This window comes from Hyperolius riggenbachi, chromosome 6 (genome assembly GCF_040937935.1).
Source record: "Hyperolius riggenbachi isolate aHypRig1 chromosome 6, aHypRig1.pri, whole genome shotgun sequence".
In the NCBI taxonomy this organism is placed as follows: Eukaryota; Metazoa; Chordata; class Amphibia; order Anura; family Hyperoliidae; genus Hyperolius; species Hyperolius riggenbachi.
This window is the reverse complement of record NC_090651.1, coordinates 372025620-372053584: the sequence shown is the minus strand read 5'-3', so window position 1 is coordinate 372053584 and position 27965 is coordinate 372025620.

Genomic DNA, 27965 nt, shown 5'->3' with positions numbered 1-27965 from the left:
GTTACAATTTTGTGTTGTAATTTAAAATGTAGTGTTGTAAATATGAACACGTGAACTTTCAGCTAATCTGTATCACTAGAGACCACACCCACACAGAGCAGGGAGGGAGAGAGCACTGGTGCAGGAATGGGCTGGCTAGCATTTGCCTATATACTCTCACATTCGTGGCAGGCAGCTGGGGCCATCCTGTAGCATGTAATGCCTTACCTTTTGCATACTTTTTTTAATTTGTTTTTAACCATTCAGTAGCATTCATGTCCCCCCCCCCCCCCCCCCTCCAATTCATTTCATTACCAATAATGTTAAAATGTTAAATTTTGTGTGACCTTGTTATTTTTGTTCATTCCAGCTATCTTGTTATTTATCTTTTTCACTTCTTTTAGCTAATAATAAAGATTTTTTTGAAAGTAAAAAAAAAAAAAAAATGAAACATGGACACTAGTATGCTATTCTTCTTGACTTTACACAAATGCAATTTTTGAAAAAAATGCAGCAGGGACAGAATTTGTATTTGGGTCAAAACAAATTGCATAGCGGCAAGGAAAATAGCAATTTTTAATCTTCTGGTGGTGGTGCGATTTGCCAAACACATGCACGGTCGCAATGCATGCAGGTGAAAAAGGCCTTGACTCTGAGGACCTTACACTACAGTCTGCTGGCTGGTATGATGATTTTTTTCTCCCCTAATGCAGCATTAGGGTACGTTTCCACTATAGCGTTGCAGATTCGTTGCAAAATTTGCGTAAACAAATTTGTACGCATTAGTATGTGAATTTGAAGGCAAATTTAACCAAATGTAACCATGTTAGTGCCTGTGTGCTTTTACATTGATTTTAAGCAAAAACACAGGCAATTCTCCTATCAAATTCATTGCAGGCCAATCGCACGCGGTGTGTGCGGCGTGTGAATTCTGATGGCACTGCCGTGCAGATTTTTTTCTGCGCAGTCCACTGCACAGAATTTCTGACAAGTGGAAACAGGCCCAATGATTTATATTGGTTATGCCAATCTGCATGCAGAAAACGCATATAGATTAGCTCTAGTGGAAACAGGCCCTTACACCACAAAATTCACAAATACATGATTAGCTAGAGCAGGGGGTCAGGAACCATTTTGGCTGAGAGAGCCATAAGCGCCACATATTTTAAAAAGTATTTCCGTGAGAGCCATATAACATGTTTCAAACTGGGACAGTGCGCATGTGCAGCAGAGGGCTCACGTCCCTGTTACTATGGTTATGTGTTTACAGTTGGTCCTCTGTGCAGCGGAAGTGTCAAACACGTCTTCAGCTTCTCTTGGGTTTCAGCAACAGCAGCAATTTCCCTGAGAGCCAAACAGGAGAAATACCGACAAAGGGCTGGTGCACACCGAGCGGCTTTTTGGGCGTTTTCAGATCCGCTTGCGGCTGCGGATCTGCTTGGTCAATGTATCTCAATGGGGTGGTGCACACCAGAGCGGGGGGCGTTTTGCAGAAACGAAAAATGCCTGGGTGAGGCATTTTTTGGATTGCGGGTGCGTTTCTGCCTCAATGTTAAGTATAGGAAAAACGCAAACCGCTCTGAAAAACGGCACTTCAGAGCGGTTTTGCAGGCGTTTTTGTTACAGAAGCTGTTCAGTAACAGCTTTACTGTAACAATATATGAAATCTACTATACTGAAAACCGCAGCAGCAATCCGCAAAACGCTAGCAAAACGCCATAGAAAAATAAAAAAAAGCGTTTAAAAATCTGCTAGCATTTTGCGGATCTGCTAGCGGGTTTTGGTGTGCACCAGCCCTAACAGCTTGTACAATTAGCTAGCTAACTTGGGGGTTGATTCACTTTGTAGGACGAGATCCCCGCACTTTGGCCCAATAGGCTGCCTGTTAAGTGGCAAGTGACAGGCAGCCTATTGGGCCAATCAAAGTGCCGGGATCTAGTTCTACAAAGTCATTGGACAGGGTCCAAAGTTGGACAATTGGAGCAGCTGTTCATTTTGGGGGGAGTGTGAGTAAGTTAGTAGTGCATGCTACAGCAGTAGCGTGCCTACTTTGAAAATGTTAAATGTAAGCTACGCTGCTTGAGCAGTGTAGCTTAGTGAGTCAACCCCTACTGATTTGTCTGTGAGCCAGATGCAGCCATCAAAAGAGCCACATCCGTCTCCTGAACCATAGGTTCCCTACCCCTGAGCTAGAGGGAAAGGAGTTAAGGCAGCCATACACTGGTCGATGTGCCATCAGATCGACCAGCTGACAGATCCCTATCTGATCGAATCTGATCAGAGAGGGATCGTATGGCTGCCTTTCCTGCAAACAGATTGTGAATCGATTTCAGCCTGAAACCGATCACAATCTGTTGTGGTGGTGCTGCCGCCGCTCCCCCCGCCGGTATACATTACCTGAGGCTGGCTCCCGGGCGTGATGTCCCCGTCATGTGGCACCTCCGGCTCCGGCATCCGCATAGAACTTAAGCTATCACACCAGTGACAGCGGAAGTTCAAATAGAGCGCCCTCTAGTTGTACTTCCGCTGTCACTGGCATGACAGCGGAAGTTATACGAGGATGCCGGAGGTGCCATGACGGGAGCAGTGACGGACGGGATGCCCGGGAGCCAGCCTCAGGTAATGTATACCTGATCGGATCGGCCGCCGCTAGCGACGCGCTCCCTACCCGCGGGCGATCGAGGGTAATTTCCCGCACGGCGCGATCGACGGACCGATCCGATTTCGGGAGGAAATCGGATCGGCGGGTGCGTGTTGCGCGAACGATTGGCAGCAGATTCGATCCCAGTGATCGAATCTGCTGTCGAAACTGCCGCAAATCGGGCCAGTGTATGGCCACCTTTATACTGTATAGTTCCCAAGGGCATACAACAACTATTCTAAGATAAAGAGCTCACAGGCCCAGCCTTTGTTGTAACAGTTCAGACAATCATCTAATCTCCCTGGACCAAATATTAACATAAATGACAAACAACACATGGCAAGATGAACAAGTTTAACATGTTTTTCAACAGGCCCTAATGACAGACAATTGAAAAAGAACTGAAACAATGCCAAGAAATCATCATTATGCATTATTTAAAACAACACCCAACTTTTTAAAGGGGACTCCCAGATGCCACCATGAACCCCTGCCAGGGAGTCGTTCGCCCCACCTCCTCCTGGGGCACTGGAGCTGGGGAAGAGCCCCTTGTTCATGGATTGGACAAGAGCTCCGGGGTGGAGGGGAAGGGATGGCCGCCCCTCTCCCCCAAGGCCCCCTATACCATGGACCAGCGGGCTGGTATAGCTCAGGATGCGAAGTCCCAGTCTGCCGGGGCGCCCATTCTGGCTATCCCAGCCTGCATGAGGGACAAGGGGTTAAATATGCTGGGTAGGGGGGACCCCACATCATTTTTTTTAAATTATTTTTTTTTATTTCCCACCATCTGAACATAAACAAAAAAGTTAAAAAAAATAGGAAAACATTATTTTTTTCCCACTATCTTTTTGACTTATCCTACAAATTTGGTGTTTCTAGGATGTAAGGGGGCTTTGCTATTAACTGCTAAAGTCAGCGGGCTTTGTTTCATTAACAAACTGTCATTTACCGCATTTAAATGTAACTTTTTTCCTTTGAAATGTTAAAATTGATTTTCTCAAAAACGATAAGGTCTTTTTGAAAAACAAACAAACAATTTCCTCTTGTTCCCACTGTTATTCTTAACATATGGCAAATGTGGTGTTTCTACCATGTAAGGGGGCTTTGCCGAATACTTGGAATAACGGCTGAGTTTGTGATTGACTGCTGTGATCGATTCCCAATAACGGATTCGGATCACTATGTCGGATAGTGAAAAAATACTAGTGAATCAGGGCTATGCCGTGATCACGGATTGTATCTGAGCAACACTGCACAGTACATAGTTATGTCACCGACTGTCCTCAGAGGAGCTCACCATCTAATCCTACCATAGTCATAGTCTAATGTCCTACCATATTATTATTATGTACTAGCTGATTGCCCGGCGTTGCCCGGGTATGTATTTGGCTGGTGTTGGCTCCACCTACTTTTTCTAACCCTAACACACAATTACTCACTGACCAAGTTTGTGAGCTTTGCATTGTTTGGCACCAATAATTTACATTGAAATGAAACAAATCTAATTGGCTGTGTGTGGCTCCACCCCCTTTTCTGAATTTGAACCCCAGTCACCCAATAACCAACTGTACCAGGTTTGAGGCCTGTGCCATTAACAGTGCAAGAATCGTAGCAATTAAATATTCCCCTTGAAAAGCAATAGGTGAAGTTTGATTCACTTTTGTAGGCTCCACCCACTTTTCTGAATATTAATCCCAGTCACCCAGTGACCAAATGTGCAACGTTTAAAAACCCTGCCATTAACAGAATGGCTGCAGTGTACATTTTCCCAGTGAAATTTGTATTTGTCTCCAGCCACTGATGACCCGGCGTTGCCTGTGTATGTATTTGACTGGTGTTGGCTCCGCCCACTTTCTAACCCTAACACACAAACACTCAATGACCAAGTTTGTGAGCTTTGGGATCCTTGGCATCAATAATTTGTATATTCCCATAGAAATTAAACAAATCAGATAGGCTGTTTGTGGCTCCACCCCTCTCCAGCATTTGAACCACAGTCACCCAATGACCAACTGTAGCAGGTTTGAGGCATCTGCTATTAACAGTGTAAAAATGGCAACAATTTAAATATTCCACTTGAAAATCAACAGGTGAATTTTGATTGGCTATTATAGGCTCCACCCACTTCCCTGAATATTAATCTCAGTCACTCAGTGACCATCAGGGCAAAGATTGGGAATCCTGAAATAAACAGTGTAAGAATGGCTACAGTTTCACTTTCCCAGTGAAATTTGTTTTTGGCTCCGCCCACTTTTTGTAACCTGGACACAAAGTCACTACTCAATGCCCAAGTGTGTGAGTTTTGGGGTCCTTGGCATCAATAATTTGTATTTTCCCATGAAATGAAACAAATCTGATTAACTGTTTGTGGTTCTGTCCCTTTTCTGAATTTGAACCTCAGTGACCCAATGACCAACTGTACCAGGTTTGAGGCTTGTGCAAGAATGGCAGCAATTTTAATATTCTCCTTGAAAAGTGACATGTGATTTTTGATTGGCATTTTTAGGCTCCACCCACTTTTCTGAATATTAATCCCAGTCACCCAGTAACCAGCTATGCTAAGTTTGAGAACCCTGCCATTAACAGCGAAGAAGGGCTGCAGTTTCCCAGAAAATTCTGTTTTTAACTCCACTCACTTTTTGTAACCTTGACACACAGTCACTACTCAATGACCAAGTTTGTGAGCTTTTGGGTTCTTGGCATCAAAATTGTGCTAATGGAAGCAGTTTATCCAGCAAAGAAATCTGGCTGTTTTTGGCTCCACCCCTTTACTGAATTTGAACCCCAAACACTTAACGCCCGACTGTAGCAGGTTTGAGGCCTCTGCCATTAACAGTGTGAGAATGGCTGCAGTTTCAATATTCCCCTTGAAAATCAATAGGTGAATTTTGATTGGCTCTTGTAGGCTCCACCTACTTTTCCAAGTATTAATCCTAGTCACCCAGTGACCAACTGTGTGAAGTTTGAGAACCTTGCCATTAACAGTGTAAGAAAAGCTGCAGTTTACATCTCCCCATGTAAAAAGTTAGTTGTTTTTTGCTCCGCCCACTATTTCTAATCTTGACATACAGTCAGCTAATGACCATGTTTATGAGCTTTGGGGTCTTTGGCATCAAAAAGTTGCATTTTACCATTGAAATTAAACAAATCTGATTGGCTGTTTTTGGCCCGCTACCATCAGAATTTAAACCCCAGTCTCCCAGTGACTGACTGTAGCAGATGTTAGGCCTCTGCCATTAAGAGTGCATGAATGGCAGCAATGTAAATATTCCCCTTGAAAATCAAAAGGTGAATTTTGATTTGCTGCTGTAGGCTCCACCCACTTTTCTGAATATTAGTCCCAGTCACCCAGTGGCCAACTGTGTCACGTTTGAGAACCCTGCCAATAACAGAATGGCTGAAATCAATCTAACAAATCTGATTGGCTGTTTGTGGCTCCACCCCTTTAGTGAATTTGGACCCCAGTCACCCAATGACTGACTGTATCAGGTTTGAGGCCTCTGCCACTAACAGTGTAAGAATGGTAGCAATGTGAATATTCCCCTTGAAAATCAATAGGTACATTTTGATTGGCTGTTGTAGGCTCCACCCACATTTCTGAATATTCATCCCAGTCACCCAGTGGCCAATTGTGTAAAGTTTGGGAACCCTGCAATGTAAAAAATGAAGTTGTTGGCACCGCCCACTTTTTCTAACCATGACATACAGTCACTCAATCATCAAGTTTATCAGCTTTGGGGTCCTTGGTATTAATACTTTGTATATTCCAATTGAAAAATAAACAAATCTGGCTGTTTGTGGCTCCGCCCCCTTCCTGAATTTGGACCCTAACCACCCAGTGACCAACTGTACCAGGTTTGAGGCATCTGCTTTTACCAGTATAAGAGAATGGTAGCAGATGTAACATTCCCTTTGAAAATCAAAAGGTGATTTTTTATTGGCTGTTGTAGGCTCCACCCACCTTCCAAAATCCTAATCTGTCACCCAATGACCAACTGTGCAAAGTTTGAGAACCCTGCTATTAACGGTGTAAGAATGGCTGCAGTTTATATTTTCCAGTGAAATTTGTTTTTAGCTCCGCCCACTTTTTGTAACCTTGACACACAGTCACCCAGTGACCAAGTGTGTGAGTTTTCAGGTTACTGGCATCAAAAAATGTGTGATTTGAAGCAGTTTATCCACCAAGGAAATCTGATTGGCTGTATGTGGCCCCGCCCCTTTAGTGAATTTGGACCCCAGTCACCCACTGACTGACTGTAGCAAGTTTGAAGTCTCTGCCATTAAAAGTGTAAGAATAGCAGCAGTTTAAATATTCCCCTTGAAAATCAATAGGTGAATTTTGATTGGCTGTTGTAGGCTCCACCCATTTTCTTGAATCTTAATCGCATTCACCCAGTGACCAAGTGTGCCAAGTTTGAGAACCCTGTGATTAACAGTCTAAGAATGGCTGCAGTTTACATTTTACGATGTAAAATGAACGGCTGAAATTTGATTTGCTGTTTTATGCTCCGCCCACTTTTCCTGGCTTTGTATTCCTGGCTTTGTAACCTCGGTCACCAAGTGACCAACTGTGCCAAGTGTGGGGACTCTGGCTTGATTACTGTGAGAATGGCAGCCTTTTACATTTTTTCCATTGACTTGAATGAGTGGAATCTGATTAGCTGTTTGTAGCTCCGCCCACATGTGCAGGGGGGCCGCAAGACCCCAGAACATATCATCCCAGGTAGTAAGGGATCTGTGTACCAAGTTCCGTTCAAATCGGTCAAGCCGTTTTTGCGTGATCGCGGCACATACACACACACACACACACACACACACACACACACACACACACACACACATACATACATCCGATTTTATATATATAGATTTATGTAGCACTGACATCTTCTGCAACACTTTACAGAGTACATAGTCATATCACTGACTGTCCTCAGAGGAGCTCACACTCTAATCCTACTATAGTCATAGTCTAATGTCCTACCATATTATTATTGTGTAATTATATAGCACTGACATCTTCTGCAGCACTTTACAGAGTACAAAGCCATGTCACTGACTGTCCTCAGAGGAGTTTACCATCTAATCCTACCATAGTCATAGTGTAATGTCCTACCATATTAATATTATGTATTTATATAGCACTGACATCTTCTGCAGCACATTACTGAGTACATAGTCATGTCACTGACTGTCCTCAGAGGAGCTCACCATCTAATCCTACCATAGTCATAGTCTAATGTCCTACCATATTATTATTATGTATTTATATAGCACTGACATCTTCTGCAGCACTGTACAGAGTACATAGTCATGTCACTGACTGTCCTCAGAGGAGATCACAATATAATCCTATTATAGTCCTAGTCTAATGTCCAATTTCTCCAAGATGATCCAGCACAGCTCTTTTAATCAGAAAATTATTTTATTGGATCATAAAAGTACAAACATTAAAGCTGCATAGTGGCTACGGTCCACCGTTTCGGACCATCACAGTCCTTGTTCATGCCACACAGCCAAATGAACAACTGCAAGCATGTTCCTTATATAGTCAAAGCTATGACATGGCAACCAATCAGAGGAACCTATGCAAATGACTGGACCTGATGGGGAACTACAGGACTTGTCCACAAAGGGTACCGCCCTCCCACTCCATTGGTCAAACATTTTGAAATGCATGATGTCATTGCAGTAACATAAACATGTAAATAGAAACATTTCTAACTCTGATCTATTGCACCTGTTAAATAGAGTTGGGCCGAACCTCCGATTTTCGGTTCGCGAACCGGGTTCGCGAACTTTCGCGAAAGGTTCGGTTCGCGTTAAAGTTCGCGAACCGCAATAGACTTCAATGGGGATGCGAACTTTGAAAAAAAAAATTAATTATGCTGGCCACAAAAGTGATGGAAAAGATGTTTCAAGGGGTCTAACACCTGGAGGGGGGGATGGCGGAGTGGGATACATGCCAAAAGTCCCCGGGAAAAATCTGGATTTGACGCAAAGCAGCGTTTTAAGGGCAGAAATCACATTGAATGTTAAATGACAGGCCTAAAGTGCTTTCAAACATCTTGCATGTGTATACATCAATCAGGTAGTGTAATTAAGGTACTGCTTCACACTGACGCACCAAACTCATCGTGTAACGCACCGCAAACAGCTGTTTGTGTAGTGACGGCCGTGCTGGACTGGTGCGCACCATGGCGAGAGTGCAGGTTTTGGTGGCTTTACAGCCCATATGGTCAGTCACCTGGCTGATGTAGCTGAATGACAGAACAGTGACTGTCCAGCTGATCAAATTTGGTCTGACCACAATGAGGCAACGACCTTATTATCGTGGGTGTGCCCCCCGAGACACTCATCTAGGCGCCGGTCATTGCTCCATTGTGATACGCAAGCCCCTTCACCACGGCAAGGTAATGATCACGAAGGGGAATGGGCGCATGTTCATGCCTTTTCTTTTGTTGTTGCAGCTGCCCGCAGTGCAGCCAGAAAAATTAGGCAGTCATGTACACGCACCCGAAAAATTATTACAGCGGCCGCTGCTAGCAGCGGCCTAAAAAATTCAGCAATCCGCCTGGAGTCCCGGACCCTGTTGGTGGTGGCGGAGAAGGTAGTGAAGCGGCCTGCAGGCAGACATGCTGTGTGGAGGGACTGGGAGCGACTTAGTCTTCTTGGGGCAGGCCAGGCAGCCAGTCACACGGCGTGCAGGCAGAGATGCTGTATGTGCGGGGACTGACTTAGTCTTGGGGCGGGCAGCAGCCCTCCGGGATCCATGCCTCATTCATTTTTATAAAGGTGAGGTACTTAACACTTTTGTGACTTAGGCGACTTCTCTTCTCTGTGACAATGCCTCCAGCTGCGCTGAAGGTCCTTTCTGAGAGGACGCTTGCGGCAGGGCAGGAGAGAAGTTGGATGGCAAATTGGGACAGCTCTGGCCACAGGTCAAGCCTGCGCACCCAGTAGTTCAAGGGTTCCTCATCGCTGTTCACAGCAGTGTCTACATCCACACTTAAGGCCAGGTAGTCGGCTACCTGCCGTTCCAGGCGTTGGTGGAGGGTGGATCCGGAAGGGCTACGGCGAGGCGTTGGACTAAAGAACGTCCGCATGTCCGACATCACCATGAGATCGCTGGAGCGTCCTGTCTTTGACTGCGTGGACACGGGAGGAGGATTAGTGGCAGTGGTACCTTGCTGGCGTTGTGCCGTCACATCACCCTTAAAGGCATTGTAAAGCATAGTTGACAGCTGGTTCTGCATGTGCTGCATCCTTTCCACCTTCCGGTGAGTTGGTAACAGGTCCGCCACTTTGTGCCTGTACCGAGGGTCTAGTAGTGTGGCCACCCAGTACAGCTCATTCCCCTTGAGGTTTTTTATACGGGGGTCCCTCAACAGGCAGGACAGCATAAAAGACGACATCTGCACAAAGTCGGATCCAGTACCCTCCATCTCCTCTTGCTCTTCCTCAGTGACGTCAGGTAAGTCAACCTCCTCCCCCCAGCCGCGAACAATACCACGGGAAGGTTGCGCAGCACAAGCCCCCTGCGACGCCTGCTGCGGTTGTTCTCCTGCCGCTGTCCCCTCCTCCTCCTCCTCCTCCCCCAAAGAAACACCTTGCTCATCATCCTCTGAGTCTGACTCATCTTCTGCACATGACCTCTCTTCTTCCTCCTCCTCCCCCCTCTGTGCTGCCGCAGGTGTTGAGGAAACAGCTGGGTCTGATGAAAATTGGTCCCATGCCTGTTCCTGCCGTAACGGTTCCTGGTCACGCTCATTCGCAGCTTCATCCGCCACTCTACGCACAGCACGCTCCAAGAAGTACGCGTAGGGAATTAAGTCGCTGATGGTGCCCTCACTGCGGCTCACCAGGTTGGTCACCTCCTCAAACGGCCGCATGAGCCTGCATGCATTTTTCATCATTGTCCAGTTGTCGGGCCAGAACATCCCCATCTTCCCAGACTGTTTCGTTCTACTCCAGTTGTAGAGGTACTGGGTGACGGCTTTCTTCTGTTCTAGCAGGCGGGAGAACATGAGGAGGGTCGAGTTCCAGCGAGTGGGGCTATCGCAAATGAGGCGTCTCACCGGCATGTTGTTTTTACGCTGAATTTCTGCAAATCGTGCCATGGCTGTGTAAGAGCGCCTCAAATGCCCACAGAACTTCCTGGCCTGCTTCAGGACATCCGCTAAGCCAGGGTACTTTGCCACAAATCTTTGAACCACCAGATTCATGACATGTGCCATGCAGGGTATGTGTGTCAGCTTCCCCATATGCAAAGCGGCAAGCAGATTGCTGCCGTTGTCGCACACCACGTTGCCTATCTCCAGGTGGTGCGGGGTCAGCCACTCATCCACCTGTTTCTTAAGAGCAGCCAGGAGAGCTGCTCCAGTGTGACTCTCCGCTTTGAGACAAGCCATGTCTAAGATGGCGTGACACCGTCGTACCTGGCATGCAGCATAGGCCCTGCGGAGCTGGGGCTGTGTAGCTGGAGAGGAGAACTGCCACTCAGCCAAGGAGGAGGAGGAGGACAGCGAAGAGCATGTAGCAGGAGGAGAGGAGGTGGCAGGAGGCCTGCCTGCAAGCCGTGGAGGTGTCACAATTTGGTCCGCCGCTTTCTGCTTGCCATCGTTCACCACCAGGTTCACCCAATGGGCTGTGTAGGTAATGTAGCGGCCCTGCCCGTGCTTGGCAGACCAGGCATCCGTGGTCAGGTGTACCCTTGACCCAACGCTCTTCGCAAGAGATGACACCACTTGCCTCTCAACTTCACGGTGCAGTTGGGGTATGGCCTTTCTGGAAAAATAAGTGCGGCCTGGCATCTTCCACTGCGGTGTTCCGATGGCCACAAATTTACGGAAGGCCTCAGAGTCCACCAGCCGGTATGGTAACAGCTGGCGAGCTAACAGTTCCGCCACGCCAGCTGTCAGACGCCGGGCAAGGGGGTGACTGGCCAAAAGTGGCTTCTTCCGCTCAAACATTTCCTTCACGGACACCTGACTGCTGCTGTGGGCAGAGGAGCAGGAACCGCTCAAGGGCAGAGGCGGAGTGGAGGAGGGTGCCTGTGAAGGTGCAAGGGAGAGAGCGGCATAAGCAGATGATGCACCTGAAGGAGGAAGAGGAGAAGGAGGGTGACTTTGCTTTTGTGTGCTGCTGCTGCTTTTGCTCAGGTGGCCATCCCATTGCTGTTTGTGCCTTTTCTGCAGGTGCCTTCGTAAGGCACTTGTCCCTACGTGAGTGTTGGCCTTTCCACGGCTCAATTTTTGTTGGCAGAGCGAACAGATGGCTTTGGTCCGATCTGAGGCACACACATTAAAAAATTTCCACACCGCTGAGCCACCCTGGGATGTGGGCACCTCAGCAGCTGATGCTGAAGGGCAAGTTGGCTGGCTGTACATAGGTGGCGAATCTGGCGATACATGGTGCCGGACTCTGCCACCAGCTGTTTCTGACGAAGAGCTGCCCCAGCTTCTTTCAGCAACTTCTATCCTCCTACTACTCTCTGACTCCCCCTCTGAACTGTCCCCCTCTTCATCTCCTCTATTGGGAACATACAGAGGATCCCTATCATCGTCATCATCGTAATCATCCTGCCCAGCTTCGCTTGCCTCAGAAAAATCCAAATGTGTAGGTCCTTCATCCTCCTTACACGTTACATCCATAGTGTTGTCGCGTAACGCAGACATATGAGCTGGTGAAAATTCATCTGGCTGTAACAATGGCTGTGCATCAGTGATTTCACCACCACTAAATAATTCTTGCGAAGTGTCAAATGCAGCGGAAGTGGTGCTAGTAGTAGCGCTGGTGGCTGAGCAAGATGAGGTGTTCTGTGTCGCTAAATACTCAACCACGTCCTGACAATCTTGGGAGGTGATGGGACGTGCCTTCTTCCGAGCACTGTACTGTGGGCCAGGTCCACACGAAATTACATTTACACGACCTCGCGCAGACCTGCCGGGTGGCCTGCCTCTGCCACTACCTCTTCCTCTTCCTCTACCTGTTTTGTCCATATCGGGTATGCACGGAGTGGTATATCACACTGCGTGCACTCACGTAGGTAGGTGGGTTCACTTAACTGCACAGGTATGCGCACTGATGCGGTGGGTTCACTGAACAGTACAGGTATACAGTGGCGGGTTCACTGAACACAACAGGTATGCAGTGGCGTGTTCACTAAACAGGTATACAGTGGCAGGTCCACTGAACAGAACAGGTATACAGTGGCAGGTCCACTGAACAGAACAGGTATACAGTGGCGGGTCCACTGAACAGAACAGGTATACAGTGGCGGGTTCACAGAACAGGTATGCAGTGGCAGGTTCACTGAACACAACAGGTATGCAGTGGCGTGTTCACTAAACAGGTATACAGTGGCAGGTCCACTGAACAGAACAGGTATACAGTGGCGGGTTCACAGAACAGGTATACAGTGGCGGGTCCACTGAACAGAACAGGTATACAGTGGCGGGTTCACAGAACAGGTATGCAGTGGCAGGTTCACTGAACACAACAGGTATGCAGTGGCGTGTTCACTAAACAGGTATACAGTGGCAGGTCCACTGAACAGAACAGGTATACAGTGGCGGGTTCACAGAACAGGTATACAGTGGCGGGTCCACTGAACAGAACAGGTATACAGTGGCGGGTTCACAGAACAGGTATGCAGTGGCAGGTTCACTGAACACAACAGGTATGCAGTGGCGTGTTCACTAAACAGGTATACAGTGGCAGGTCCACTGAACAGAACAGGTATACAGTGGCGGGTTCACAGAACAGGTATACAGTGGCGGGTCCACTGAACAGAACAGGTATACAGTGGCGGGTTCACAGAACAGGTATACAGTGGCGGGTCCACTGAACAGAACAGGTATACAGTGGCGGGTTCACAGAACAGGTATACAGTGGCAGGATCACTGAACAGGTATGCAGTGGCAGGATCACAGTACAGGTATGCAGTGGGCTGAGGGCTCACTGAACAGAACAGGTATGCTGTGGCAGGATCACTGAACAGCTATGCAGTGGCAGGATCACAGTACAGGTATGCAGTGGGCTGAGGGCTCACTGAACAGAACAGGTATGCTGTGGCAGGATCACTGAACAGGTATGCAGTGGCAGGATCACAGTACAGGTATGCAGTGGGCTGAGGGCTCACTGAACAGAACAGGTATGCTGTGGCAGGATCACTGAACAGGTATGCAGTGGCAGGATCACAGTACAGGTATGCAGTGGGCTGGGGGCTCACTGAACAGAACAGGTATGCTGTGGCAGGATCACTGAACAGCTATGCAGTGGCAGGATCACAGTACAGGTATGCAGTGGGCTGAGGGCTCACTGAACAGAACAGGTATGCTGTGGCAGGATCACTGAACAGGTATGCAGTGGCAGGATCACAGTACAGGTATGCAGTGGGCTGAGGGCTCACTGAACAGAACAGGTATGCTGTGGCAGGATCACTGAACAGGTATGCAGTGGCAGGATCACAGTACAGGTATGCAGTGGGCTGGGGGCTCACTGAACAGAACAGGTATGCTGTGGCAGGATCACTGAACAGCTATGCAGTGGCAGGATCACAGTACAGGTATGCAGTGGGCTGAGGGCTCACTGAACAGAACAGGTATGCTGTGGCAGGATCACTGAACAGGTATGCAGTGGCAGGATCACAGTACAGGTATGCAGTGGGCTGAGGGCTCACTGAACAGAACAGGTATGCTGTGGCAGGATCACTGAACAGCTATGCAGTGGCAGGATCACAGTACAGGTATGCAGTGGGCTGAGGGCTCACTGAACAGAACAGGTATGCTGTGGCAGGATCACTGAACAGCTATGCAGTGGCAGGATCACAGTACAGGTATGCAGTGGGCTGAGGGCTCACTGAACAGAACAGGTATGCAGCCAGGAAGAAGTTAAGCCTAACTAATCTTTCCCTGAGAGACAGTCTGCAGCAGCTCGCCCTACTCTGACTAATGCAGGCACACGAGTGGCCGTAATGGCCGCCGCTGCCTGCCTTATATAAGGGGGGGTGGGGCTCCAGGGGCTAGTGTAGCCTAATTGGCTACACTGGGCCTGCTGACTGTGATGTAGAGGGTCAAAGTTGACCCTCAGGTGCATTATGGGGCGAACCGAACTTCTTCCGCAAAAGGTTCGCGTGCGGTACCCGCACGCGAACCACCTAAGTTCGCGCGAACCCCGTTCGCCGGCGAACCGTTCGGCCCAACTCTACTGTTAAACATCTAAAAAGATCCAGGGAGGAATCCAGGGCATCATGATGCAGAGGGCATGGGTTTGGATGTGTCATACACAGTGTAAAACTGTAAATAAAAGTACTCCGAGCGCTGCCCGCCGTCGCCATGGCAACCACCGTCACATGACAACCAATGCGGAAGGACGTACGCAATGACGCCCCTACAGGCATCCCATTGCCGTCGCGATGCGGAAAAACATACGCATAGTACGCTTATAAAAAATACGCATGCCCAATGCTATCAATGGGTGACCTGGATTCAACCCATAAAATAACACCCCTAGTTCTATGATGCACCGTCACATGACAACCGCATTGGTTGTCATGTGACAGTGGTTGCCATGGAGACGGCGGGCAGCGCTCGGTGTACTTTTATTTACAGTTTTACACTGTGTATGACACATCCATGCCCATGCCCTCTGCATCATGATGCCCTGGATTCCTCCCAGGATCTTTTTAGATGTTTAATAGGTGCAATAGATCAGAGTTAGAAATGTTTCTATTCACATGTTTATGTTACTGCAATGACATCATGCATTTCAAAATGTTTGACCAATGGAGTGGGAGGGCGGTACTCTTTGTGGACAAGTCCTGTAGTTCCCCATCAGGTCCAGTCATTTGCATAGGTTCCTCTGATTAGTTGCCATGTCATAGCTTTGACTATATAAGGAACATGCTTGCAGTTGTTCATTTGGCTGTGTGGCGTGAACAAGGACTGTAATGGTCCGAAACGGTGGACCGTAGCCACTATGCAGCTTTAATGTTTGTACTTTTATGATCCAATAAAATAATTTTCTGATTAAAAGAGCTGTGCTGGATCATCTTGGAGAAATTGTTCGCTATACCCTGTGGGTACAGGGGTGGATCCGCTGCATGCTCATTCCCCGACATCGCTAGTGTGCGGTCTCACACATCCTTGTGGTTGCATAGTCTAATGTCCTACCATATTATTATGTTTTTATGTAGCACTGACACCTTCTGCAGAGTACATAGTCATGTCACTGACTGTCCTCAGAGGAGCTGACACTCTAATCCTACTATAGTCATAGCCCAATGTTTTACCATATTATAATTATTATTATGCATTTCGGTAGCATTGACATCTTCTGCAGCACATTACAGAGTACATAGTCATGTCACTGACTGTCCTCAGAGGAGCTCACACTCTAATCCTACCATAATCATAGTCTAATGTCCTACCATATTATTATTATGTATTTATATAGCACTGACATCTTCTGCAGCACATCACAGAGTACATAGTCATGTCACTGACTGTCCTCAGAGGAGCTCACAACCTAATCCTACCATAATCATAGTCTAATGTCCTACCATATTATTATTATGTATTTATATAGCACTGACATCTTCTGCAGCACTGTACAGAGTACATAGTCATGTCACTGACTGTCCTCAGAGGAGATCACAATATAATCCTACCATAGTCATAGCCTAATGTCCTACCATATTAGTAATATGTATTTATATAGCACTGACATCTTCTGCAACACTTTACAGAGTACATAGTCATGCCACTGACTGTCCTCAGCGGAGCTCACACTCTAATCCTACCATAGTCATAGTCTAATGTCCTACCATATTATTATTATGTATTTATATAGCACTGACATCTCCTGCAGCACATTACAGAGTACATAGTCATGTCACTGACTGTCTTCAGAGGAGCTCACAATCTAATCCTACCATAGTCATTGTGTAATGTCCTACCATATTATTATTATGTATTTATATAGCACTGGCATCTTCTGCAGCACTGTACAGAGTACATAGTCATGTCACTGACTGTCCTCAGAGGAGATCACAATCTAATCCTACCATAGTCATAGTCTAATGTCCTACCATATTATTATTATGTATTTATATAGCACTGGCATCTTCTGCAGCACATTACAGAGTACATAGTCTTGTCACTGACTGTCCTCAGAGGAGCTCACAACCTAATCCCTACCATAGTCAGTGTAATGTCCTACCATATTATTATTAAGTGTTTATAAAGCACTGACATCTTCTGCAGCACTTTACAAAGTACATAGTCATGTCACTGTCTGTACTCAGAGTTGACAGTTTAGCCCAACCATAGTCATAATCTAATGTTTTACCACAGTCTATGGTCAAACTTAGGAGGTGGGGGGGGGGGGGGTGGATCAGTTGACTTATCAGTATGATTATTCTTCTAGCAAAGAATCTATTGAAAATCTGCAGCATTGCACTGTTCTATGCAGTACGTTGCTACAAACCATTGATCAATTACCACTCCTCCCTCCCCTCACACACCCACACACACACCCACACAAACCCGATCGATCTAGATTTTCCATTTTGTCCAATTAATACTTTTGATCGATTTTCGTTAAAAATGTTATCTGAAATGTTGGTGGAATCAATTTCTGGCAGATTTAGTCAGAGCTTTTGACTCTGCTGGGAATCAAACAGAAAAAACGATGCCTGTATAGTTTGTTCTCCAGCCTCAGTAAATCCACCTTGGTGCGTACTTTTGTCATAGTTACATAGTTTATGCAAAAAAGAGAGGAAATCAGAGCTACAGGTAATCCCAATAATTACTCATAACTAACTGGTTTCAAAAAGTATAAAAATAGCATTTATTGGTCAAATGTATACATAGAAAAAGCTTTCAAAACAGTATGGGATGGCCACACCGCCACACAAACACTCACACCTCACACTGTCACCACACCTGCATCACCTATAGTAATGGCCAATGCGAATGAGTCCCTCAAGTGTGTTAAAAGGCACAGTTTACACTATGGCCTTAATTCACTAAGATCATGCTGGAGATAATAAGGCAAGAGAAAACTTACCTCAACGCAGTGAGAGAGTTATCTTATCTCTTCATTCCTTAAGTTACCTCCTCTGTAGTTAATTTACCTCCTCTGTAGTTAAGTTACCTCCTCTGTAGTTATTTTCATACGCAGTTAATTAACAGCCTGCCTTTAAATCTGGAGTTATTTTAAGGATTGAAGAGTTAACTTAAAGACAGAAGAGTTAACTTAAGGTTTGCCTGAGGTAAAATGTTTCCTGAATACTACATGCCTCATCACCATGGTGATCACCAGTGGCGTAGCATTGGGGATAGCAGCCATAGCGTTGCTACGGGGCCCCGCAGCAGCGCTACGTCACAGGGGGCCCGCATCTGCCTGAGAGGACTTTTTTTTCTTTTGCTTTTTTTTTTTCTCGCCGGCCGTCCGGGTAAGGCAGGGGCCCCCTCCCTCACCGTGGCGCCCTCCCCCCCCCGCGCCTCACCTGGGGTCCCCCCTCCTTTAATCAGCGGCGAGAGTGCGGTAGATACAGAAAGCTCCAGCGGGGGTAAACAGCCGCTAGAGGTTCAGCTGCCTCTGGGCTACGGTGTCCCCACTGTATTGCTGCTCGCACCACTTCCTGGTTTATTGCGAGCAGCAATACAGTGGGGACACCGTAGCCCGGGAGGCAGCTGAACCTCTAGCGGCTGATTACCCCGCCGGAGCTTTCTGTATCTGCCGCTCTCTCGCTGCTGATGGAAGGAGGGGGGACCCCAGGTGAGGCGGGGGGGATAGGAGTCGGGTTCCTACCCCACTTACTACACAGCTACCTCCCCTCCCACCCGGCTACCTAGCTGACCACCCTCCCACCCGGCTACCTAACTGAACACTACCTAACTGGCCACCCGGCTACCTAACTGGCCACCCTCCCACCCGGCTACCTAACTGCCCACTCTCCCACCCGGCTACCTAACTGCCCACTACCTAACTGGCCACCCTCTCACCCGGCTACCTAATTGGCCACCCTCCCACCCGTTTACCTAATTGCCCACCCTCCCACCCGGCTTCCTAACTGCCCACCCTTGCCCACCCGGCTACCTAACTGCCCACTACCTAACTGGCCACCCTCCCACCCGGCTACCTAACTGGCCACCCTCCCACCCGGCTACCTAACTGCCCACCCTTGCCCACCCGGCTACCTAACTGCCCACTACCTAACTGGCCACCCTCCCACCCGGCTACCTAACTGGCCACCCTCCCACCCGGCTACCTAACTGCCCACTCTCCCACCCGGCTACCTAACTGCCCACTACCTAACTGACCACCCTCCCACCCGGCTACCTAATTGGCCACCCTCCCACCCGTTTACCTAATTGCCCACCCTCCCACCCGGCTACCTAACTGCCCACTCTCCCACCCGGCTACCTAGCTGCCCACTACCTAACTGCCCACCCTCCCACCTGGCTACCTAACTGCCCACCCTGCCACCCAGCTATCTAACTGCCCACCCTGCCACCCGGCTACCTAACTCCCCACCCGGCTACCTAACTGCCCACCCTTCTACCTAACTTCCCACCCGTCTACCTAACTGCCCACCCGTCTACCTATCTGCCTACCCTCCTACCCAGCTACCTAACTGCCTACCCAATGCAGTGCCGCCTGCACCGTAAATAGTGTACCAGCCTGCCCAACCACCCTCCCTCCAGGAAATTAATGTTAATCTGCCACCAATCTGGTTGCATATTGTAGGGAAATCTGCCAACAATCTGGTTGCATATTGTAGGGAAATCTGCCAAAAATCTGGTTGCATTTTGTGGGGAAATCTGCCGACAATCTGGTTGCATATTGTGTGGAAATCTGCCGATAATCTGGTTGCATATTGTAGGGAAATCTGCCGACAATCTGGTTGCATTTTGTGGGGAAATCTGCCGACAATCTGGTTGCATTTTGTGGGGAAATCTGCCGACAATCTGGTTGCATATTGTGTGGAAATCTGCCGACAATCTGGTTGCATATTGTGTGGAAATCTGCCGACAATCTGGTTGCATATTGTGTGGAAATCTGCCGACAATCTGGTTGCATATTGTGTGGAAATCTGCCGACAATCTGGTTGCATATTGTGTGGAAATCTGCCGACAATCTGGTTGCATTTTGTTGGGAAATCTGTCGGCAATCTGGTTGCATATTGTTGGGAAATCTGCTGACAATCTGGTTGCATATTGTAGGGAAATCTGCCGACAATCTGGTTGCATATTGTAGGGAAATCTGCCGACAATCTGGTTGCATATTGTAGGGAAATCTGCTGACAATCTGGTTGCATTTTGTGGGGAAATCAGATCTCCCCACAAAATGTTTGGGTGGGAGGTCTGAGGTCTGTGGGGTTGGGGGAGGGGGGGGAAGCCGGGGGGGGGGGGGGGCCCATAATTTTTTTTTGCTATGGGGCCCAGTCATTTCTAGCTACGCCCCTGGTGATCACTCTAGAAACGTTATTAAATACAGGAGATAAGCTTAGTGAATTGAGGCCTATATCTTCACACTCCTACAGTGCAACATTGAGACAGTGCAGAGAAAACCGGACCGTCACAGGTAGTTCACCATATAGAGCCAGCAAACGAATTTGCAGATACAAAAAGTTCCAGCAGGCAACATAGATTAGCACATCAGCAGATAGACATGCAAAGGTAAAAGTTCCAGCAGGCAGAGTGGATAAACATATAATGGCAGCAACATCCAGATGCAGAAATAAGCATGAATAGAAATCTCACCATACCAAGGAATTCATGAGTTTTCTGAGGAGCTGAGATGATGTGACAGTACTCCTGATGTTTGTGTGTCAAACTGCAGCATGCACATCAAGGATTGAGGCTGCCAGATTGCCCACAGTGACGGCTAGATAGCATTCACCGGTGACTCACATGTGGTGGCAGATGGATAGAGTTCCAAAGGGAACACAAAGTTGTGCCAGGCAGTTGTTGTGTCCAGCCCGCAATGGGCAGAAGCACCACCCTGATGTTCGCTGCCCAAACAGTTCCTGGGTCTGCTGGACTGTGTGTAGAGGGTGATAGGAGGTGTGCTGTGAGGTCCGCGTGGCGGGACGGCGTCCCATACAGAGTACCACTCTAACTAGTTTCATCGGCGTCCGGCATAGTTACATAGTTATTTTGACCCTGCAAAGTTTGGCATGCGAAAGCAAATGCAATTTTGCATGAGCAATGCCTCATGATAAGCCAATTTAGCCAGATTTGCACAGGCAGATTTGTAAGGGTTAAGCTTGGTGTTGAACACGCATACATTTTCTTGTGGTTAGCATAGTTACATAGTTATTTTGGTTGAAAAAAGACCATCGAGTTCAACCAGAGAACAAAGTACAACACCGGCCTGCTCCCTCACATATCCCTGTTGATCCAGAGGAAGGCAAAAAAACCCTTACAAGGCATTGTCCAATTAGCCCGAAAAGGGAAAAATTCCTTCCCCACTCCAGATGGCAATCAGATAAAATCCCTGGATCAACATCATTAGGCATTACCTAGTAATTGTAGCCATGGATGTCTTTCAACGCAAGGAAAGCATCTAAACCCCCTTTAAATGCAGGTATAGAATTTGCCATAACGACTTCCTGTTGCAATGCATTCCACATCTTAATCACTCTTACTGTAAAGAACCCTTTCCTAAATAAATGGCTAAAACGTTTTTCCTCCATGCGCAGGTCACGTCCTCTAGTCCTTTGAGAAGGCCTAGGGACAAAAAGCTCATCCGCCTGTCATCATTTTGTCATTTTGTAACGATCCATTGTTGTTACTGGTGTTGCTGATTGCTGGGCTTCTGTTAAACTTTTATGTCACAGCAACTTGTTCTGCCTGAATAAATTCTGTGTATTGTCCTTTGCCGTATACTGCCAGGGCAGAAAAAGCCTCCCTTAGGAGAATCTACTAATATTACTACTATTATTATGTATATCTGTTTTTACAGTGATCCTGAAGTGACAAAAGTGTTTCTATGGGGTACTTACCTCAGGAGGGGGAAGCCTTTGGATCCTAAAGACAGGGCCAGTGCTTCCATTGGAGCAACCACTCCAGGGGCCCTCACACTTCTGGACCCCCCAGGTGATCTCACGATGACTTACTGCTCATGAAGCCCCCAGATGGAAATTGGGAAGGAGCAGCAGCCGCGACCGGGAAATTGTTAAAAGCCTCAGCTGGGGTATATGGGGGGCCACGGGAGCAGTAAGTCAGCGGGAGATCTATACAAATGTTAAAGGGACACTTAAGTCAAACAAAAAAAATGAGTTTTACTCACCTAGGGCTTCCAATAGCCCCCTGCAGCTGTCCGGTGCCCTCGCCGTCTCCCTCCGATCCTCCTGGCCCCGCCAGCAGCCACTTGCCGTTTCGGTGACAGGAGCTGACAGGCTGGGGACGCGAGTGATTCTTCGCGTTCCCAGACACATTAGCACCCTCTATGCTGCTATATGGTATATGATATATGCTATAGCAGCATAGATGACGCTATTGTGGCCAGGAACGCAAAAAATCACTCGCATTCCCAGCCTGTCAGCTCCTGTCCCCGAAACAAGAAGTGGCTGCCGGCGGGGCCAGGAGGATCGGAGGGAGACAGCGAGGGCACCGGACAGCTGCAGGGGGCTATTGGAAGCCCCAGGTGAGTAAAACTCATTTTTTTTGTTTGACTTAAGTGTCCCTTTAAGATTATAGATCACCCGGGTGGTCCAGTGGAGGGGGGGGGGGGGGGGGGGGGGCAGGGATATTTGCTTGCATGGAGGGTAGGGGGGGGCCAACTTTTTCCCCCGGGGGCCCCATGTGGCTTGCATCGGCCCTGCCTAAAGAGGCTTCTCCCATCCTTCCTTTAAAGCAGTGTTTCTCAACTCGGTCCTCAACTACCCCCAACAGTACATGTTTTTCAGAAAACCACAACCATTCACAGGTGAGGTAATTAGTGTCTCAGCAGAACTTATTAACTACCTCTGTGGTTTTCCGCAAAACATGTACTGTTGGGGGTACTAGAGGACCGAGTTGAGAAACACTGCTTTAACCTCTCGCCGACCGCGTCACGCCGATGGGCGTGGCCGCGGCAGCAGCCCCAGGACCGCCTAACGCCGATTGGCGTAAAGTCCTGGGGCCAGCTAATGCAGGAGATCGCGCGCAGGCTGCGCGTGCATCTCCTGCTTGGGGGGCGGAGTTCCGCCCCGCCTTCAGTCTACGAGCGGCTATTGCCACTCGGGAGACTGTTAGACGGCGTGATCGCCGTCTATTTACGTGTACAGCGCTGCAATCGGCAGAAGCCTATGACAGCCGATCGCCATAATTGGCTGGCTGTGGGGAGGGAGGGAGGGGATATATTTAAAGAAACACTTTTTTTTATTAAAAAACAGTAAGAAAAATATTTGTACAAATAGAAATAAACAATGTGGGGGCGATCAGACCCCACCAACAGAGAGCTCTGTTGGTGGGGAGAAAAGGGGGGGAATCACTTGTGTGCTGTGTTGTGCGGCCCTGCAGCTTGGTCTTAAAGCCGCAGTGGCCTATTTTACTAAAAATGGCCTGGTCACTAGGGGGGTTCAGCACTGCAGTCCTCAAAAGGTTAAAGGAATCCTCAGGCAAAAAATCCTCACAACCCCCCCCCCCCACACTTACCTGGGGCTTCCTCCAGCCTCACGTCCCATGCCGCAGCTCCGCACTCAGCCGCAGGCCTCCACCATTGCAGAGGTCGCCCTAGAGGTCTTCCTTACTGCGCCTGTGCAAACGACGTTGTCAATCAAGCCCACGGTGTCCGCGGTGTACTGCCGGCGGCTGAGAGCAGAGATGCGGCGTGGCACATGTCGGCTGCAAGAGGCTGGAGGAAACCTCAGGTAAGTAGAGCGGTGGGGGAGAGTTTTTTGTCTGATGATTCCTTTAAGCCCCCTTCAAGCAGTGGGACCCCTGAAAGCAGGGCCGATGCTGCCAAAAAGGCAAAGGAGGCAATTGCCCCAGGGCCCGCGCGTCGCCGACCCTGCCAAATGCTGCATGACCCAGTGTGTGTTAGGAGTAAACACGTGTGGGCGTGGCTAGAGTGCCTGGACTGTGCAGCCGCCGCCCTCCAGGACAGGTGAGTAATTATTGCTGCTGCTTCACACACAAGGGCAGGGAAGGGGCGGGGGGGGGGGGGGGTTGTACGGCCCCCGCTTCAGTTTGCCCCAGGGCCCTGGAGCCCCTTAAACTGGCCTTTGTTTGTCTTTTTTTTTTCTTTTTGCATTCTCGGATTGACTAACTACTTTTGAGTTCCTTGAAGTACTGGACCAATCGGAGAGTTCAGAGTTTTACTGCGTTAATTAGAATACCACGGAAATTTTAGGCCAATAAGAAGACTCAGGAGTAGTGTCTGAGCCTTGTGACTGGTCTAAAATAACCGTGGTAATCTGACTTTTGCAGAAAAATTCTGCATTCTCTGTTCGGTCAACAGGTTACGGGTTCTTTGACTGGACTAAAATTACCGAGCTGCGGTAAATCCTACTAATATAATAAATGGGAAAGTTCGGATGTTTGGATGTTTGGATATTTGGATGTTTGGATGTTTGTTACTCGATCACGCAAAAATGGCTGAACGGATTTGAATGAAATTTGGCACACACATAGTACATTACCTGGAATAAAGTATAGGATACTTTTTATTCCCATAACCAAAAAGGGGGCGGAGACAAATACACATTTCACTGGAGAATTAAACGGGAGCCATTCTTACACTGTTAATGGTAGGGTTCTCAAACGTCGCACAGTTGGTCATTGGGTGACTGAGATTAATATTCAGGAAAGTGGGTGGAGCCTACAAAAGCCAATCAGAATTCACCTATTGATTTTCAAGGGAAATATTTACTTTGCTGCCATTTTTGGACTGTTAATGGCACAAGCCTCAAACCTGGTACAGTTGATCATTGGGTGACTGGGATTCAATTTCAGAAAGGGGTGGAGCCACAAACAGCCAATCAGATTTGTTTAATCTCAATGCAAATTATTGATGCCAAAGACCGCAACGCTCACAAACTTGGTCATTGAGTAATTGTGTGTTAGGGTTAGAAAAAGAAGGCGGAGCCAACACCAGCCAAATACATAATCGGGCAATGTCAGGAAATCAGTGGGTGGAGAAAAGTACACATTTCATTGTGAAAATGTAAACTTCAGCCATTCTTACACTGTTAATGGTAGGGTTCTCAAACTTTGCACAGTTGGTCACTGGGTGACTGGGATTAATATTCAGAAAAGTGGGTGGAGCTACAAAAGCCAATCAAAATTCACCTATTGATTTTTAAGGGGAATATTTAATTGCTGCCATTCTTCCACTGTTAATGGCACAAGCCTCTTGCACTGTTAATCACCTGTACCTGATACAGTTAGCCATTGGGTGATTGGGGTTCCAATTTAGAAAAGGGGTGGAGCCACATCCAATCAGATTTATTTTATTTCAATGCAAATTATTGATGTCAAAGACCGCAAAGCTCACAAACTTGGTCATTAAGTAATTGAGTAATTGTGTGTTAGGGTTAGGAAAAGTGGGCGGAGCCAACACCAGCCAAATACATACCCAGGCAACGCCGGGCGTCCAGCTAGTGATAAATAAATCCGGCTCGGCTATTTCCACTGGAGCCCTATAGGAAAGCCGCTGCTGTGCCTGTGCAGGCAGACCACTGTTATTATTATTATTGTTTTGGATTGTTTGGGGGCTGCCAGCGCTGGATCGGGCTGGCTGAGCAGGATGGGGGGAGCCTCATTAGGATCCAAAGGCTTCCCCCACCTGAGGTAAGTATCATTTTTTTTTTTAATTTAATAAATGCACACCTCTTTTGCGGTAACACTGTGTCGGGTGTACCGCTCACTCACCTCAGGAGTCCCCCAGGATTAATGTAACAGAAAAGCTTTAGCTAGCACAAGGCTTGCTAGTATAGGTAACCGGCACCCCCGAATCGCCCCCGATCCCCCGATCCAGCCACTTAATACATTACCCAGCCTGGCTCCAGCGATTCCCGCACAGCTCCGGTCTCTCTATGGGGAGGATCGGGTCTGGTCATGACGTCATGTATGATCCTCCCCATAGAGAAGCCTCTAAGTAGAGATGGCTCGAACCTCAGATTTTGGGTTCACGAACCGCGAACACGAACTTCCGCAAAAGTTTGTGAACAGGCGAACTCGGGGAACCGCAATAGACTTCAATGGGCAGGTGAACTTGAGAAACTACAAGCACTGTTTCTGGCCACAAAAGTGATGGAAAAGATGTTTCAAGGGGTCTAACACCATGGCTGCATGGCGGAGTGGGATACATGTCAAAAGTCCCGGGGAAAATTACAGATTTGACGCACAGCAGGGTTACAATCCCTAAAGGGCAGAAATCACATTGCATTCCTAAATTGGAGGCATAAAGTGCTTGAAAACATCTAGGGCTTGATTCACAAAGCGGTGCAAACTGTTAGCACCGTGGTGAAAAGCCCCTTATCACGCCTAAACTCAGTTTAGGCATGATAAGTTTAGGCATGATAAGTTTAGGCGTGATAAAATGGATATCTTTAACTGGGTTATCACCGCTTTGTGAATCGAGCCCCTTGCGTGTGTATGCATCAATCAGGTAGTGTAATTAGTGTACTGGTTCACACTGACAGACCAAACTGACTGTGTAACGCACCGCAAACTGCTGATTGTGTAGTGACGGCCGTGCTGGACTGGTGCGCACCATGGCCAGAGTGCAGGCATTGGTGGTTTTCAAGCCCATATGGTTGGGCTGAGGTAGCTCAATGATAGAACAACAGTGACTGTCCAGCTGATTGAATTTGGTCTGCCCACAATGAATCAACGACCTTATTATTTTGGGTGTGCCCCCCACCGAGACACTCATATAGCTGGCCAGAAAAATTAGGCAGGCATGTACACGCTCCAGAAAAATTATTATTGTTTTTGTTAGCAGCCGCTGCTAGCAACGGCCTTAAAAATTCAGGGATCCACCTGGAGTCCTGGACCCTGTTGGTGGTGGCGGAGAAGGCAGTCAAGCGGTCTGCAGGCAGAGGTGCTGTGTGGGGACTGACTTAGTCTTGGGGCAGGCAGTAGCCCTCCGGGATCCATGCCTCATTCATTTTGATAAAGGTGAGGTACTGAACACTTTTTTGACGACTTCTCTTCTCAGTGACAATGCCTCAAGCTGTGCTGAAGGTCCTTTCTGACAGGACGCTTGAGGCAGGGCACGCCAGAAGTTGCATGGCAAATTTTGACAGCTCTGGCCACAGGTCAAGCCTGTGCACCCAGTAGTCCAGGGGTTCATCGCTGCTCAGAGTGTCTATATCCGCATTTAAGGCCAGGTAGTCGGCTACCTGCCGGTTGAGGCGTTGGTGGTGGGTGGATCCGGAAGGGCTAAGGCGAGGCGTTGGACTAAAGAATGTCCGACATCACCATGAGATTGCTCCTTGCCTGCGTGGACATGGGAGGAGGAGGAAGTTTACTGGCAGTGCCACCTTTATTCCGTTGTGCTGCGACATCAACCTTAAACGCACTATAAAGCAAACTTGCCAGCTTGCTGTGCAAGTGCTGCATCCTTTCTGCCTTCTGGTAATTTGGTAACATCTCTGCTACTTTGTGCTTATACCGAGGTTCTAGTAGCATGGCCACCCAGTACAGCTCAATCCCCTTGAGTTTTTTTATACGGGGGTCCCTCAACAGGCTGGACAGCATGAAAGATGCCATCTGCACAAAGTTGGATGCCGACCAACTAGCCAACTCCTCTTGCTCTTCCTCAGTGATGTCAGGTAAGTTCTCCTCCTCCCCCCAGCCATGAACAATTCCATTCCAAGTTGAGCAGCACAGGACCCCCTGCGATGCTTGTTACAATTGTTCTTCCGCCTTCTCCTCAAAAAAAACAACCTTCCTCATCTGACTCCTCTTTCCCAGAGACTCCTCCTCCTCCCCCCTCCTCTGTGCTGCTGCAGGTGTTGATGACAAATCTGGTTCTGGTCTAATTGTCATAATATAGCAGCTGTTTGTGATATTGGGATAATACAGAAGCCATATTTTTCATTTTTCTGTCTGCTGTGTACTATTTCAGATGTGTATGGATTGTGATGGTCAGAGCAGATGCCTGTTTCTTTCAGGCCTGTATTTGAAGGAAAAGGTCCTGGATGTTGTCAGTTGTTGCACATTTGCAACAACGCTTTCCTGCATGTTAGTATGGTATCCAGGGCTGGCGTGTATTGGGAGAAGGGTGGGCCATACATGCCACTCCTCCAAGTCTGGCAGGCGGAGGGTTAACAAACTCACCTGAGTGAATTTGGATAAATGGCTGCATCACCCAGAATGCAGTGGGCTGTACGTGGAGC